The sequence below is a fragment of the Aotus nancymaae genome, unplaced genomic scaffold (genome assembly GCF_030222135.1).
Source record: "Aotus nancymaae isolate 86718 unplaced genomic scaffold, 86718_ANA_hifiasm-v0.15.2.pri h1tg000040l, whole genome shotgun sequence".
In the NCBI taxonomy this organism is placed as follows: domain Eukaryota; kingdom Metazoa; phylum Chordata; class Mammalia; order Primates; family Aotidae; genus Aotus; species Aotus nancymaae.
The window spans coordinates 78,774,686-78,780,586 of NW_026988454.1; the positions used below are offsets into that span (position 1 = coordinate 78,774,686).

At 41.6% G+C, this 5,901-nt stretch overlaps 1 pseudogene; it reads left to right on the forward strand.

Moving 5' to 3' along the window:
• Positions 1-442: 442 nt before the first annotated feature.
• Positions 443-1,019, forward strand: LOC105711491 (ubiquitin-conjugating enzyme E2 variant 2-like; annotated as a pseudogene).
• Positions 1,020-5,901: the final 4,882 nt, after the last annotated feature.

A 5,901-nucleotide genomic window follows, 5' to 3' on the forward strand; every position in this document is an offset into this window, starting at 1 on the left:
CACCAAATCTTCATTGCTACTTCACTTCATTATTGTATCCAGCTTTGGCTTAAGGCATCAGACAAATTATATAAATGGCCCTGTATGTCCTTTGCCAGGCCCAGTGGCTCATGCCTATAATCCCAGCACTTTGGGAGGCTGAGGTGGGCAGATCACTTGAGGTCAGGTGTTCAATATCAGCCTGGCCAATATGGTGAAACCCCATCTCTATTAAAATACAAAAGTTAGTTGGCCTGTAGTCCCAGCTACTTGAGAGGCTGAGGCAGAATTGCTTGAACTCAGGAAGGGAGGTTGCACGAGCTGCGTTTGTGCCACTGCACTCCAGCCTGGTCAACAGAGACAGGACGTACGACGGCTCGTGCGTTCGTGCGTGCGTGCGTGCGTGCGTGCGTGCGTGCGTGCGTGCGGGCGGGCGGGCGGCTGCGTCGGGCTGCAGGAGAAGATGGCGGTCTCCACAGGAGTTAAAGTTTTCCGTAATTTTCGCTTGTTGGAAGAACTTGAAGAAGGACAAAAAGGAGTAGGCGATGGTACGGTTAGCTAGGGCCTTGAAGATGATGAAGATATGACACTTACAAGGCGGACAGTCATGATTATTGGGCCACCAAGGACAAATTATGAAAACAGAATATATAGCCTGAAAGTAGAATGTGGACCTAAATACCCCGAAGCTCCTCCGTCAGTTAGATTTGTAACAAAAATTAATATGAATGGAGTAAATAATTCAAGTGGGATGGTGGATGCCCGGAGCATACCAGTGTTAGCAAAATGGCAAAATTCATATAGCATTAAAGTTGTACTTCAAGAGCCAAGACGTCTAATGATGTCCAAAGAAAATATGAAGCTTCCACAGCCACCAGAAGGACAAACATACAACAATTAATTTTAGTGGATCTCAAACTTGTCTTAAATCAACAACCTTCTACTCATGTTAATGTCTTGATTAAATATCACAGTGCAAAATACCCACACATTAAGTAAAAGAATTCCAGCTGGTAAACATGACCTGGACATTTGTAAGAATATATTTATGTACACCCATTATGTTTTTAGGTAACAGGAGGAAAAATGCAGCACAATTTTTTTTCTCTCGTTAAAGCACTGTCATTTAAACATAAACCTGGAGTACTCGAAATAGAATTCAGGTTTACAAGATGAAAGCGTGTGGAGAAGTGTCAGATGGCAATGGAAGCATGTGTGTTTCTAAAAAGTTAAAATCTCAAGAAAGAAAACAGAAATGGCATGCTTTATCCATCTTGCTTAGTGAAAGAGCTGCAGTTGAAATTATTTAAAACGTAGCAGGTACAATGAATATTGTCACAAATGTGTTGATTTTGGAAGCGGTGTGGGTGCCGACTACTAGTAGTATCAAAAATATGTTCAGGATTCTTTTGATACCTGTATTTATAATAAAAAATGTTGGGGGGAGTTGATGAATTTCTGTTAAAAGCTGTTCTTGTGTTACATGTAACAGACATGGTAAATATTTGTTTACAGTCTTTAACAAACCATGCATTTAAGTTTAAGTGAAGTCAACAAAAAGGAACTACGTATATGCATATGTGATTTTGAGATTAAAGTTAGTCTTAAAATGTTAAAAAAAAAAAAAAATGACCTTACACGTCCTTCATATAACATTGAATCCCAAGTTTTTGAGTTCCCAGTAAACCCTACCCTACCCAGACTTATATTCTACTCTCCATGGCCCAATTCCCTCAAGATTTACTCTCTCATGTTCCCCTAGTCCCTGCTCATACATATTAATCAGATCCAGCAATTCCTCCAGTGCATATTTATCTCCTGGAGCAAGAACTCTGCATCCCTGTTTGAGCTGTGCTGACACCTGACCCTTGTTAGTGACCCACAGGCAATGAGAGGTAGCAGGGGTGGCTCTTGAGGAGAACAGAGGCACCTGCCTCAGGTAAGCTCAGTGCATAGTCTCCAAGCAAGTGGAGGCTCTTCTCCTCAGCAATGAGAAAGGGGAACTTTTTTTGTGTGTGTGCCTGATTTGAAAGATTCCAGAGTCTCAGGCTTGGCCACCCAAATAGTCCTATCCTAGATCTCAGAGTTCACTTGTTTCCTATCAGAATCCTGACTTTGACATAAGAAACCTGCCAAAGCTGCAGGCGGAACTGCCAAAGTTGCAATTCTGCCTCCCTTACAGTTAAATCCTAGTCCTAATATTCAGCAGTCTTCCCTGCAACTACAGAAGAAAGAGTGTCCTTAAATTCTACCATGGAGGTCTTCTGTCTCACACCTGTGTTATTCTTTTCTGAAGGTCTCCAAAGCAATCCAAAAAAGCCACACAACATCACAGTCTTTATAATTATCATTGCTCCTGTACCATTCAAGTGCATAACAACCATGTAACTTAGTGCTTCTCCTTCCACTGATCTCTCATCCCAATTTTCTGATGCGATCACATGCCAGGATTTATCACCATCCACATACTACCTACAATGAGGTTCTTATTGCCATCTGAACCAGTGAGTGACCCAGCTCTAAATTCCCATGATGACAGCTTGCTTTCTAGTGTCATTTCTGATACTCTTACCCCAGGTTTGCCTGAGAGTTGAACCCAAAACAAAGTCTGGGTGCAGGTAGTTATTTGGGAAGTGGTCCCAGTGAGCAGGATTGGGGAGCAAGAGGGTGAGACCTCCCGAGATGCATCTCAGAACTGTTTGCCAGGTAAAAAAGATGGAAGCTTTTGTTTATTGGCTTCCATCCCCAACTGGTCAGAGATGACCTCATGAATATTAACTCCCTTGAACTTCTTGTTTGCATGAATGTCCAGAAATTCTGTGGATACCACCAATCAGTGTTAGAGAAGCTCTAGGGCAGGAACCAGAGGCAAAGGCACTATCAGAATAAGAATGCATGCAGCTAGTCTAACTAAACCTACTAAAGCAGTGGCTAGAGTAAGAGGACACCAAAAGGAATGTAAGATGCACACAAGAAGTGTTCAAAGGCCGGGCACGGTGACTCATGCCTATAATCCCAGCACTTTGGGAGGCTGAGGCGGGTGGATCATTTGACGTTGGGAGTTCAAGACCAGCCTGACTAACATGGTGAAACCCTGTCTCTATTAAAATACAAAAAGTAGCTGGGTGTGGTGGCAGGTGCCTGTAATCACAGCTACTTGGGAGGCTGAGGCAGGAGAACCCAGGAGGCAGAGGTTGCAGTGAGCCAAGATCACGCCACTGCACTCCAGCCTGGGCAACAGAGTGAGACTCTATCTCAAAAAAAACAAAAAAGAAGAAGAAGTGTTCAAAACTATTATACTTAATCAATTCAAGTCAAGGTGATTCAGACCAGAAATACTAATGTATGGGGCTGGGCATGGTGGCTCACACCTGTAATTCCAGCACTCCAAGAGGCCTAGCGGGGAGGATTGCTTGAGTTCAAGACCAGCCTAGGCAACGTATTGAGACTCTGTCTCTATCAAAAAAAAAAAGGAAAGGAAAATAGCCAGGCATGGTGGCATGTGCCTATAGTCCCAGCTATTCGAGAGCCTGTGGTGGGAGAATTGCTTGAGTCCAGGAGGTCGAGGCTACAATGAGCTGTGATCACATCATTACACTCTAGCCTCGGTGACAGAGTGAGATCCTGTCTTTTTTTTTTCCCCTCATGAACACTGTAAAAAGAAACCATTATATTTATAAACGGGCCAAAAAAAAAAAAACCAAGACTTAGTTTTTTTTTTTTTTTTTTTTAGAAAGAAAGAAAGAAAAAAAAGAATGAAGAAGAGGAAGAAAAAGGAAGAGAAAGAGAGAGAGAATGGGAGTATTGCTTTCTTGCCCAGGCTAGAATGCAGTTTAGTAATGGGTATTGAAAACCTCTTTTATACCAATAATTATACTTAATGACGTAGACAGGAAGGAATAAGGGAAGAAAATAATAAACAAGCAGTCAACCAGTATTTCATTTAAACCTATGAAATGCTATGCAATTACTGAGGAGTGATTTACTTCCAATTATGTAGTCACTTTTGGAATAGGTGTGAGGTAGTAATGTATGTTTTGTGTATTTGAAGTGGAGAGTTCTATATATGTTTATTAAGTTTACTTGTTCCGGGTCTGAGTTCAAGTCCTGGATGTCCTTGTTAATTTTCTGTCTGGTTGATCTATAGAATCATTAGCTCTTCTTGTTACATTGATCCTTTTGCCATTATGTAATGTCCTTCTTTGCCTCTTTTGATCTTTGTTGCTTTAAAGTCTACTTTATCAGAGGCGAGAATTGCATCTCCTGCTTTTTGTTTGTTTGTTTATTTTTACTCTCTGTTTGGTTGGTAAATCTTCCTCCTTCTCTTTGTTTTGAGTCTTTGTGTATCGTTGCATGTGAGATGGGTCTGGATGCAGCATACCGATGGGTTTTGGCTTTTTATCCAATTAGAATATATATAAGTTTAATACTGGCATTTGATGCTAGCTGGCTGTTTTGCCCATTAGTTGGTGTAAATTTTTCATTGTGTTGATGCTCTTTGCTTTTTGTTATATTTTTGGAAAGGCTGATATTGGTTGTTCCTTTATATGCATAGTGCTTCTTTCAGAAGCTCTTGTAAAGCAGGCCTGGTGGTGGTGAAGTCTCTAAGTACTTGTTTGTTCGCAAAAGATTTAATTTTTCCTTCGCTTATAAAGCTTAGTTTGGCTGGATAGGAAATTCTGGGTTGAAAGTTCTTTTCTTTAAGGATATTAAATATTGGTCCCCACTCTTTTCTGGCTTGTAGGGTTTCTGCTGAGAGATCTGCTGTAAATCTGATAGGTTTCCCTTTATGGGTAACCTGACCTTTCTCTCTGGCTGCCCTTAGTATTTTCTCCTTCATTTCAACCCTAATAAATCTGGCGATTATGTGCCTTGGGGTTGGTCTTCTTGAAGAATATCTTTGTGGTGTTCTCTGTATTACCTGGAGTTGAATATTACCCTGCCTTGCCAGGTTAGGAAAGTTTTTCTGAATGATATCCTGAAGAGTATTTTCCAACTTGGATTCATTCTCTTCGTCACATTCAGGTACACCTATCAAACGTAAATTAGGTCTTTTCACATAGTCCCATATTTCCTGGAGACTTTGCTCATTCCTTTTTATCCTTTTTTCTCCAATCTTGTCTTCTCGTTTCATTTCACTGAGCTGGTCCTCGACTTCTGATATCCTTTCTTCTGCTTGATCAGTTCGACTGTTTAAATTTGTGCATACTTCGCGAAGTTCTCATGTTGTGTTTTTCAGCTCCATCAATTCACTTATATTCCTCTGTAAATTGTCCATTCTCGTTAACATTTCATCAAACCTTTTTTCAAGGTTCTTAGTTTCTTTGCATTGGGTTAGAACAAGTTCTTTTAATTCACAGAAGTTTCTTATCACCCACCTTTTGAAACCTGCTTCTGTTATTGGAACAAACTCGTTCTCCATTAAGCCTTGTTCTGTTACTGATGAGGAATTGCGATCCCCTGTAGAGGGAGAGGCATTCTGATTTTGAATATTCTCTGCCTTCTTAGGCTGGTTTCTTCCCTTCATTATATATTTATCCCTCTATCGTCTTTGTAATTACCGACTTTCTAACTAGGTCTCTGAGCAGACGTCCAACTTGTTGATTCCCAGCGCTGAAATCTGAGCAATCCACTGCGCCGGCCAAAACAGCAGTGTTAAGATTGATGGTGCTTTTCTGCCCAGGAATCTCCGGACTCTGCACCAAGAACTGCCGTGCTAAGGTGCCAGCAAAACCGCCGCGCCGGCCACAAGAGTCGCCCTGGCGACCCGTGGGGCTCCTCCGCTGGGAATCTCTTGGTCCGTGAGCAACAAATATTTGTCTGAAAGTGTGGCGTCCGCTCGTTCTCTGTGCTTTCACTGGGAACTATGAGCCTGAGCTGCTAGTGATCAGCCATCTTGGATCTCTCTCCCTCTTTTTTTTT